At 38.4% G+C, this 12,186-nt stretch overlaps 1 pseudogene; it reads right to left on the bottom strand.

Annotated features, from left to right (window-relative positions):
* Positions 1–1,099: 1,099 nt before the first annotated feature.
* On the bottom strand, positions 1,100–11,854 carry LOC127642005 (cell division cycle and apoptosis regulator protein 1-like; annotated as a pseudogene).
* Between the last annotated feature and the right edge of the window lie 332 nt (positions 11,855–12,186).

Below are 12,186 nucleotides of genomic sequence, written 5' to 3'. Positions count from 1 at the left end.
CCGGATCTTATTTTCTCTGTGTACGGATATGATGTGACACGCACGGGCGTGTAAATAAAGCATTATTACAGGTTTATCAAAGTGTCTTTGGGTAAAGACATGGTTTGGAAGATGGATTTTTGTTGCACTCTCTCATTAATAACATTTTGTTTTTTATTAACAAAAGAAAGTTACAGAGATTGCTTTAAAAGTTGTTGTAATTCAGTGTTAAAAGTTCAAACAGGTCAAACTGACTCGAGAGTCCATCCAAGGTCCATAAGATATCCGCATATATGCAGATGGTTTATGATAGAGGTTTTATTGATATTTGACTTTTTATCATTAGACAAGACAGTTTACAGTTACAGGGAACTGTTGAGAAGAGAGAATGAAACACCTTAGATGTCATGAGCTAATACTGGCGTCTGTCGTGGTTCTGATATGTGAGACCGTTGTGTGCGATGCCACATAGCAACAAGACGAACTGTGATTGGTCATTTACCTATCTCAGATGACTCCTTCATATGCAAGCAGGCAATTATTGGCACCATCTCAGCTTAAGAAACGAATTGGCCACACAGGAATATTTATCGGCCTATGCCGATAATTAAAAAAATACCAAATATCTGCCGATTTATTGACCACGGGGATATATCGTGGACCACTAGTTTTTGTTGTAGCAATATAATTTGCAATGCTTTATGTAATATGTAGTTAAGTCATTCCTTCACAACTAATGGAGTCAAAGTCTCGTACCATTGACTTTTTTCCAGCTTATCAAGTATTTTCTTTTTACTCATCTCTGTGCTGGTTGGTTCGATTCAAGGCCTAAAGGATTTTTTTTTTTAAATGACTATGGTGAAAATAAACAGGAAAAGTACTTCCTAAAACCAAGGCTATTTGGAAAGTGGGTGGTTACTGTTGCATATAATTCTTAATATAATGAAAAATGGTTAGCTGGTAATAATAGTTCCTAACACTTTGATGTCATCTAATCCAGTGAAATACTACAGTATATCAAGTGCAAAACAATTTTCATTTGTAACATAAGTTAATGTTACATAACATGGCACAAACAAAAGCTTGCTTTAAGTTTTTTGTTTTACTCAGAGAGCTGTACCTTGATGAGGCTGAGCAGGATGCTGGAAGGTGTCTCTCAGCTCTGCTGGATCTTCTGCCAGAGCACATGACTTATGATACAGCTCATCTAGACTAGGGTTGGCCAGCAACATCACCTATAACAGTAATCAATATTAATCATACATGGAGATTAAAAAGACAGCATGATGTAAAGGAACACAGAATAATACCTGACAGGAAGTTTACTGAGTATTAGCAGATCAATTACCAAAAAGATTACCATAATTGACGGATGTTTGTGTGGATTTACCTTTGCGCTGTAGGTATGATTGGCATCAGGCGGTCCAGCACAGCTGTGTTCTTCACCAGAGAGTCCACCTCTTTATGCATGATGTGGAAGTTACAATAGTTTCCAAATGTAAAAGGTCGAGATAGGGGGAAAGCATCCACCCAGGTAAACACAGCATCAAAAAAGTCGCTAGGGATGTAGAGGCTCTGATACCTGCGTCGTAGCTCCATCATATCACAGTTTGAACTGCCGAGAACAGAACATAAAGAGTCATAACAAAGGCGTATACTTCATGTACAGTTATACTGGACAATACATATTTAACATATCTGATGGTGTATTTTTAGAAAACTAACTAAATACATTTAAAATTGTTGTTTGTATGGGACAAAAAAGTTCATTTGCAACTCAAGATTCTTGTTCTGAAACATAAAACCTACCCATCAAGGGAGAATTTGGAGAACTGCACAGTATATCGTGGTACCACTCTACGTGGCCGTCTTGGAGAACGTTCCCTTCGAGGAGACCGATCTCTAGAACGTTTCCTTGTGGGTGAACGTTCTCTTGATCTTCTCCGCTCTCTCTCTCTCTCCCTACTAGAAAAACAGACAAATTCGAGCAATTCAAAATATTCACAATATCTCAAGGAATGGATTTTGCATGATATGAGCATATACTTCAATACCTGCGGTCATCCTTCCTCAGGATGAGCTCTGGTCGGTCACTGCGACTGGGGAAGCGGGTAGAGGGGTCCACACGCCTTACTTGTTGTGGCTGAGGCATCATCCGCACTGGGGGCTGCAGTAAACCCCCTGAGAACACAGAATCTACACACAGCAGAGAGAAAGATTACATTCTATTCTGTAGAATTGTGGCACTGTGAAAGCCAAAGGGGTGTTAATGTACCTTTAGGGGGTGGCTGGGGAAGCAGTGGCTGAGGTGGATTCTGCAGCAGTGGGGCCAGAGAGGCTGCAGAGAGCTGGGCCTGCAGAAGAGATGGAGGTGGCCCTTGGGCCGGGACACTGAACGTGGTGGGAGGGGGTAGAGACTGCATCATGGTGGGACCAGGTTTCATCATGTTTGGGCCTGGTTGCTGACTCTAAAATACACAGAGACCACGCCAGAAGAGATGGGTTTGCTGCCAAGTAGAATCTTCAAGATGACAGAGCATGATCTTGATATCATTACAATCAACTAATGCTTGAGAATAGGGCTGGTTAATACAGCTAAAAAGGATGATTTTATCCAATCAAAAGAACCATAATTTCAGACAAACTTCAATACAAATTTTGTTTGCAAAACTTAAATGCATTTTCAGCAACTTCTGCACATTTGCTACAGAGGTTCTAAACAGGTTATAATACCTGTCCTAGTAATATCATAAGGCTAAAACAGTCTCTAAAAAACATAATGGTCATACAAAAAGTGCATTCAAATTATTGTGATACTCATTATATTGGTTAATTTTATATTGCCAACAAAAAATATTGAGTATACAGTACTGTGCAAAAGTCTTTGCACATGAGATGTTTCACAAAAACATTTGTCTTAAGATGGTTATTTATACCTTCAGCTTAAGTGTGTCAATAGGAAATATACATTTTAGACACCCAAATGTTCCTTTTGCAAATAGAATATATTAGAAGAACAGGGAGCCCTGCAATAGATGGCAGAGCCCCCACGTAACATCGAGTCAGTCTTGGAACATCCTATCTGCCAACAACCAACAAAAACTGTGTCTAGGTGTACCTAGGACAATTGGTGCTATTTTAAAGGAAAAGGTGGTCACACCAATTTACCAGATTTAGCTTGTTTATGTTAACTGGCTTTGTATGACATTAATTGATACATGGAAACTATTTATGTCATTATTTTTTGAAAAACGTGCAAAAACGTTTGCACAGTACAGCATTTCATACATTTTTGTTGATATACATCACCCAGCCCTATCACGAGACAAAAGCTGTCTTTCAAAACAAAGCGCAAACATGTTGTTGTACAATAATTGTGTTATACAATTAAAATAAGAGCTTTCCACTTGCAGCTATAAAACAAGCTTTTTAATAAATAAGATTAATCCGCCTACAATACCTAAAGTTTATGCAACCTGTTTTAAAAGAATGGGAGCAAAAGGGTGCCATAAGTAGTTATCAAGATGCACTGAATCCATTGAAGAGAAAATAAATGGTTAGAAATAGCTGGAGGTAGAGGAAATGGCAGCAATGCTGTTATCTTTTACCTCATTTGGCCCCTACTGAAAGACAGAATAGGTTTTCAAGTCTCTTTAAAAAAGCACAAAGAGCACTTTCTTTCAAGACAAAAATGCAAGAGCACAGGCATTCTGGGGCATTTCAAAAGGATGCACACTGTGGTATGTTAAAGTATTGTTTAGTTAAAAAAACAGCATCATGCACTTGCTCAGTGTGATGTTTGTGTTCAGATATATTGATGTCAAACACCACAACGAAAAAATGGTGAGTGCCTAGGAGTTTTACGTGATCTTCAGGAAGAGCAGAAAGACAGCGCTTTCTGGTTGTGTTTTTATCAAGCTGGCTTGGGAGTTTTGTTGGTAAATCTATAGTCTGTAAATTACAAAGACGATGATGATTGCCTTATAAATCTAAGTGTGAACAGTCATATCCTGTGAGTATGGCATTTTTGGTACTCTAATACAATCATTTAAGTAGTTTTATTTATGCATCTGGGAGGTCACTTAAAATCCTTAATACTGCTGTTAGGTAACTTAAAAACTTCAAGGACTGTTTCCTTAATTTGGATCTTTGTTTATATAATTTGATTTAATTTGTTTATATTTATACTAGTATTGAACTTTTTAAATAGTGTCTTAAATAGCATATTTGTTTTGCTGTGGTATTGCATTAAATTTAAAACAAAGGTGCAGGACAATCACCTGAAACCCCACTGAATGCTAACACAAAATATACAACTACATCTTTCTCCCAAGACAACATGCATTAATAGCACAGCAGGCGTGAATAGCCAAAAATGCAATCTATGGATTGCAAGGAAAATGTGTAATTACAAAATTGGCATCCAACATACAAGCTGTGAGCTGTAAAACAGGGAGGGAAGCAGCAACATCGGCTCGTCTTGGGCAGGCGGAGCGGAAACCGAAGGACTTGTGACTAAAGCCTGTTTGTGAAAGAGGAGAGTGAAGGAGCAGATCAAGCAAAAGATAAAGGGCAGGAGGAGAGGATGAGGATTTGGGGCGTAGAGTTCAACTGGCATGGGTTACATTTTGTCTTGAATCCACCGCAGAGTGCATGTCAGAGTAGCGCCATTCCTGCTTCAGAGTAAAAGCTGGACAGCTGTGGGGAAACCTGAGGTAAGGGCTGGGGCTGCTGGTGCTACATGGAGATTAAGAACAAAGGAATCAACAGCATTGTCATGACACACTGTGGAAGCAGAAAGATATCACAGGCCTCGTTAACATCTGGTATTAACATCCATCTTGGATGATCCAATCCGAAGTGGACAGTGCTAAATATGTGTGAATATTTGTGTATGATGGGGTCCAAAACATTTTGTGATTGGATCAATCAAACCAAATTAAAAGGTTGTCAGAAACACACCTGACAATAGTGCATTTGTAGTGTAAACTAGGGCTGGGTATTGATACAGATTTCCCAATTCAATTCCAATTGACAAGCTCTCGATTCAATTCCATATGAAGTCACATCGGTACATTTCTGTTACAATGTCTATTTTTCTTACAAATAAAATACATTCTCTCAGCATATGCTCTTAATTAAACAGGAGCCTTCTAGGCAACCCTTCTACGTACAATTCAAAAATATAAATTTTACAAATTCAGTGTATTCCATCAATGAATGTCTTGAAATTGCATAATATTATGTTGCACACACACAAACACACACATATATTATATATATATTTTTTTGTTTTTTCCCTACATTTTACTTCTCCACTATACTACTCAATCACTGGTGAGTGAAATCTGAACATTTACTAGACAGTGGAGAATCATAGACATTTTAGTCAAATAGCATGAGATTCGGTATGCTTTATAGAGAGGGTTGCTACATAGAGTGAAAGATTGTTCTTGAGATTTAAGAATCGAGATCGTGATGCATCTGGATAACTATATTTTTGCCCAGCCCTAGTGAAAATGCTTATTAGTCCTGATGCATACCGGATAACAGCGAATGACCTATTCAGCTCATAATCATAATTCAGCTCTAATCAGTCACATACTGTGCAACAAAAGGGATTTAAAACTACATAACTACACTATCAGACAATTTGAAATACCTCATAAATAAAGACTTGACAGACTGTCTGTTAAATAAATAAATGTAGAGTTTGTAGATGAAGCATGCACATCTGATATTCATTTAACACATGTACTTGACTAAAATAATTGAACATTCTGCTCAAAACATCACATCTCCTCATCAAAAGTGATCACAGAACAACCATTGGAGGCAAATGGTAACCAGGTGTAAGCGGTAAAATGTCTCATCTGAACACCAGTAATGAGACCATCTGAGAGCGAATGTTAATACCAGGTGTAAACAGAGCCAGATTGTATTTGTTAGCCTTGTTGTCGTGGATCCATTTAGACCATGTGCTCACCGTTTGGTTGGGCAGCTGAGGTAAAGTCTGGATGCGCTGGGCATTCCATTTGAAAGGCATGTTGGGATTGTAGATGGCCTCCACCAGTACACGATCACCGACTTGTGGCGTTTTCCCTTAACCGCACTAAAGAAACATCACGTGCAAAACATGTAATTGAAGGGCTATACATACTAAACACCAGTAAAGGCTTTTCCAGAGAGGAGTATAAACTGATCTAAGCATATTTTAATTACATTTAGATTAAAGGTATAATGTGTCATTTTTTCTGTGTTTAAATTCTCCTATCCTAGTTTAAGGTGAAGAGACAAACTTAAATAAGCCATTTGGTTGATTTCAAAACATTGCAGTTTGTTTGATCATCCTGACCAGCCCGACAGGAAACAAATTGAAAATCAGTAAATATTTTTGCAATTCTGTGAAGCAGCTAGCGGTGCAGAAATGGCACAATGTACCTGAAAACAGATTGCATCACTACTTAACTTTTCACTAATGAGATGTGAGACACTTTCCAAACTCTCAAAAACAAACCAAACCTGCACATTTACTAAGACAAACCTGAGCTGGAAGAAGACATCCTCATCTACAAAGCCAAAAGTATCGTGCAGCTTGCTTACGACACCAGTAAAGACGCGCTGCTTTTGGGGTTGGGTCTGCTGCTGATGACTGGAGCGGGGGTTGGGTAGGACACGGTTATCTGGGCCGTCTGTTGCTGGGTTTGACAGGCTCAAGCTTGTGGGCAAGGCGACAGGGGGCTGCAAAATACAAACAACTTGAATTCTGAACTTCTGGAAATGTAAAAAGCTCTCTTGCTTCTTTTTGAACATCTTTCCATAAGGAGAGATGAGATGCTTTCTCAGATAGATGCAAATGCTGCACTAAAACAGGGTACCTGTGAAAGCAGGGCTTGTTGAGGTTGTTGGAGCTGTCAGAAAGAAGGAAAGACAAAAAGCAAATGTCATTCAAAGAAATCACTGCACAAATTACACATCGGAATGCAGAAAAACAATAAATTTCACTAAGGAACAATCAGCTTTTTCAAACCACAATTAAATGAAGGCCTTACAGACTGAATTGAAAAATCAATACATGGCATTGGAGTTAAAAATTTCAACAGACCACATCTACCAAGGCCCAGTGAGATGAGTTTGCAAGAGTCCTGAGTGTTGAGTTAAATAATGCAGACAGGCACTCAGTGGCCTGGGCTGTTTAAAGTGGCGAGATTAATATATCATGCACTGCAGCACTTTTGAGTCACCATTCTGCTGACAGCAGTTCTTTAAGTTCCTCTGCCATGGTGCATCAATACAGTGCATTAACTCTAATTCTCATTGTTAAAGGGATAATTCACCAAAAAAAAAATTATTCCATCTTCATCCACTCACCCTCTTGTTGTTCCAAACCCTTCCTCTATTCCATGGAACACAAAAGGAGATGTTAGGCAAAATGTTCAGCCTCAGTCACTATTCACTTTCATTAGTGACACTAACATGCTGCCTAACATCTTCTTAGTGTTTAGAGCAACATGTGGATAAATAAATTATGACAGAAATGTCAATTTTGGGTCAATTATCCCTTTAACAGCATAGTCACTATTTCCATGATAAAAGTAGGGCATCAACCACTTTTAAAAAGATAAAATACTGACGTAAAAGAGGAGGTGAGTATGAGAGTGAGTGTATGTACCTGATGTGGGATGTTGTAAAGGGTCTGCTGGGGTGGAGGCTGAGGCGGGGGGGCTTGAGCTTGCTGCTGTTGTTGTTGTTGCTGCTGTTGTTGTTGCTGCTGCTGTTGTTGATACTGCTGCAGGGCTGAATTGATCTGAGACTAAAATGAATAACACAAATGTCTCAAGACTGTTCACTGCAGGATGAAGGTTTCGCATTACAGGACTCAAACACTATGCATGCTAGAAATGCAGATCAGTGCAATTCAACCAAAAAAAACAATTAAGAAAAAAAAGAAGGATTTAAACATTGCAATAAACAGCATCAGTTTAGGTTTTAGCTTCATTTAGGTTTAGCTGCATACATTTGTGTTGTGAATTTTGACAACAGTCTCTAAAGCATTAAGAATTCAGAATACAGTAATTTCTTAAAAGTAGCTAATACATCATTTTATATGCAATTATTTCAGGAGCTAGGCCAGTTGTATTTTGTATGCATCTTAAATATATATATTGACACACGTTATTTTATTTCACACATTATCATATCATCAACTAAAATGCTATTTTAGTTGGCTAAAATTATATGCCATTTTGGTCAGGGTTAAACTGACTAGAAATAAAAGTTGCAAAAGTTACAGTAAGGCACTTACAATGGATATGAATGGGCGAGTCGATAAACATTCAAACAATTGTTTCAATAGTAAAACTTGATTTTATTGTGAAAAAATTACTTGCTAACCTTGTCGGAGTAAAGTTATATCTAAAATTACAACTTCGCTGTCATGACGTGTAATGCTAGTAAAAGCTGTAATGCCTATATATCCTGATTTTATCACACTAAAATCCTGTTAAGACTACCTTTTGCATCTTGTGTCTATTCTTTTGAAACTGTATTTTAACATTTATTGACTGGCTCCATTCACTTCCAGTGTAAGTGCCTGAAAAAATGTTAAATGAACAGCGGATCAAGTCAATTCAAAATTTATTTATACAGCACATTTATAAACAACAGGAGCTGAAAAAGTGCTGTACATTAAGAAACATAGTAATAACCTTGAGAAATAAAAAAGGAGAATAAAACAAAATAATGATAATACATTATTAAATAGATTAATACAATCAGAAAATGCATGATCAGTTGACTTTGAATCTCAGAGAATCTTTAAAAAGTATTAAAGGGGTCATGACATGGTTTTTTATTGTATTATTATGTTCCCTTAGGTGCAATTATAGTATTAATATATTTTTTTAAGAAAAACTTTTAAAATCTAGTGATTTATGACCTTTTCCCACCCTGTTTCTCATCCTCTGATTCAAACAGTCTGTTTTGGGGCGTTTTCCATTTAAGACTTCAGTGTTAACGCCCACTGTTATGATTGGCTAACGTCAGTGCCTATGTATCAATTATTGACGCCCCAGCCAGAACAATATGCAAGTAAACTAAGTAAAAACACTGTGATTATTCATAATGAATGAAATTGCGCTTTAAAAAGTAGTTTAAAGTTTAAAATAGATTACTTACAGTTTAGTGCCGTCGTTGTTCCCAGAATAGTCGGCACGGACTTATCTTTGAGCAACAGTTTTCTGGCAAAGCTAGCATCATATTGAGATTTGTTCTCAAAACAGTCATCCTTAAAATGTACAGAACAAACGCTTAAGTTAACACTGCCGTGACTGGAGCGTCCGCAAAAAATAAACTGCATCCATTTTTCCCTGACGTCTGGATCTTTCGACAGCTTATTCAGAGGTTTTGTTTGACCACAGCCAGGAACAGCACATCTGTGTGGCATCGTAATTTTCCTGTGCACAAGTAGTCTCTGTCAGAGCTCGCTGTCCATCGACTGAACACTTGTGAGGCGACGGCGATCACGAAATGAGCGTGAGTTGTCTTGCGCTTAAATCGTAGTTATCTTGTGCTGGAGGCGGTCATATGCAAACGCTGGTACGTCACTTCTAACCGTCACGTCACTTCTAACCATGAATCCAGAACGAGCTGTATTTTGAGTTTGATTAAATAAATGATTCGTTTAGAATGGGAAGGACGTCTTAAAATATTAAACTTGCAGGACGTTTTAATGATACAAAGACCTCTTATATACCAAAAGATCAAGGCAAATTTGGTTTCTCATGTCATGACCCCTTTAAATGCTAACAAATAAAAATAGACCTTTAGGCTAGATTTAAAAACAACTATCAACGGCAAGTCCCTGATGTGCAAAGGTAGATTATTCCAGAGCTTAGGGGCAGTTACAGAAAAGGCCAGATCAACCTTAGACTTACATTTTGAGCGAGGGACAGATAAAAGTAGTTTACTTGATCTGGATATTCATTTGAATGGTTGGAAAGTTGCAAGTGAATGGCTATGTTCGGAATCGAATATTAGCTTAGTTGCAGTATACATTGCAACTGTTACTTTGAATTTTTTATTCAATTTTAAGTACAATTCTTATTTAGCATTCCAAAAAAATAGCAAGTCAAAAAAAAATACTGTATTCAGTGCAGTGTGCTCTGTTGTATACTGCACAATTTAGCAATTATGGTAGGTCATCCAGTAGCAATTCGGAAAAATGTCCATACTGTCCACAGTATACACAGCCTACTTACTACATACTGCAGAAATAGTGAGAATAGTATATTCCAAACAAAACCCAATGATTCCATGGCATTTACTCTAACTGCATTTATGGTGTTCTTACGGCATCTTTATAAAGTGCAGAGTGGATGATCATGGCAAAGGCCTCACCTGCTGTAATGCAGCGGCTACAGCAGCCTGTTGCTGCAGAGCTGCAGTCTGCTGGGAGAGCTGGTAGTTAGCGGCAGACTGTGAGTTGAGGGAGGCTGCAGCTAAAGCTGACTGCTGAGAGTACATAGGGGATGCACCCAAGAGGGACGGCTGCTGTACCCCTAAAGCTATGTGGAAACACATATGATATTATAATAGTTTTTGTAACAAATAATTTTGTATGTGACCTACATGCAAGGAAACTCAAGCAATCATACACAAGTCAATGTAAACCATATAAAAACATCTAGACAGAGGATACTAGCCTATATATATTTGACTGAAATTTCCATTTGGGTTATTTGTAATTAACCAATCAAAGTGAAGCAAGTGCATATATAGAAAATTCCATACAGTGACTTACAGTGTAAACTGTTTAGGTCCAGAGACTGTCCTGAGTGGCCGGGCTGTGACACCGCTGTTGCGGCAAACTGTGCCGCCCATGGAGGGTTCTTCTGCCCCCGAACTGGGCCATGGAGACCTGCTGACGCTTTCTGCTGAACCGAGCAGCAGATTATCTCCTGTGGAAACGGAATTTGCACTTACTAAAGGGGCCGTTCACACCGAACGCGTCACAGACGTCAGTCTAGCGCATGTTTACATAGGAAAACAACTGAAAAACAGCGAGGACTGACGCAAGAACGCGACCAGTGTGAACGGCACTTAACACTGACAGCTCAACCCATAACAAATAATAATACAGTGAATACAGTGGCTGTGTTTTTCTAAACCAAGTGCGCTGCACTACCAACGTGTTCAAACGTTGTCTATGTAGACATCTCACTAGGTTTGAAACACAGCCCATGCCATCTGTCAGTTTACAACGCGAGCCGTCTATTTACAAAACCAACCTACTTTAAACTCAGTCTAAAGTACAAATCAACAGCTAATTAGATCAATTAATATTCCCATGGCTTGGGTTTCAAAAGGGACGGTGGTAGCAAACACAAATGATCACTTTTACACAGTATATGTAGACCTGCACTAGCGAGTTAGCTTAGCACACGAACGAATTCTCAAAGCATCAAGCTAACCAGCTAACGTAGAAACATAACAACAACAACAACACTATTCTAGAAATCCTGTTTTTATGTGTGACCAGGCCTCGGAATCACAAATAAGTGCATTCAATTAAACTAGGCACGAGACTAAGTGTTTACACTACATTTGTGCTGACTGGAGAGTTTTTTGTTGTGCAGCAGTGATCTCTGGTTCGGGCCCACGCATTAGCTACACTGTCTAGTGTTTTTGCCTTCTTGCTCTTATTAGTCGGATTTACACCTCAGAGGTGGATGCAAACTGCTCAACACAGCCAATCTAGACAGTGACAAATCATAAATAATAAAACTGAACCCAATGTGTGCGCATGCAGGCTAGCTCGTTGCTTACCCTCCGTTCTGTTCTCATTCACCGGTGCAGAAGTCTGAGCGACACTATGTGATGCGCATGCGCAGAATTGCTTCAACTACATCACGGGATCGGAGGAGATAAGCAGAACTTGGCAGTCGACGTGCAATTGTCGCTTATATTAAAATAAAAACGCAACAACATAAGTCTTATCCCAAAGCATCTCCCAAAATACGTCATTTAATCTCTTTCTTAAACAATTTAGTACCATTTTGTTAACGTTTTCCACTTGAGTTATTTCTTCTTCGCATAAACAACTATCCAAAAAAGTACAATCACACTAAATACAAATAATCAAGATATTTTTCCCTTATATGGGACATACTGAAGTGCAACACTGAAGAAATTAATGTTTATTGAATT

Source organism: Xyrauchen texanus, unplaced genomic scaffold (genome assembly GCF_025860055.1).
Source record: "Xyrauchen texanus isolate HMW12.3.18 unplaced genomic scaffold, RBS_HiC_50CHRs HiC_scaffold_261, whole genome shotgun sequence".
In the NCBI taxonomy this organism is placed as follows: Eukaryota; Metazoa; Chordata; class Actinopteri; order Cypriniformes; family Catostomidae; genus Xyrauchen; species Xyrauchen texanus.
The sequence above is the reverse complement of the archived record's forward strand: the minus strand, read 5'-3'. Positions and strand labels throughout refer to the sequence as shown.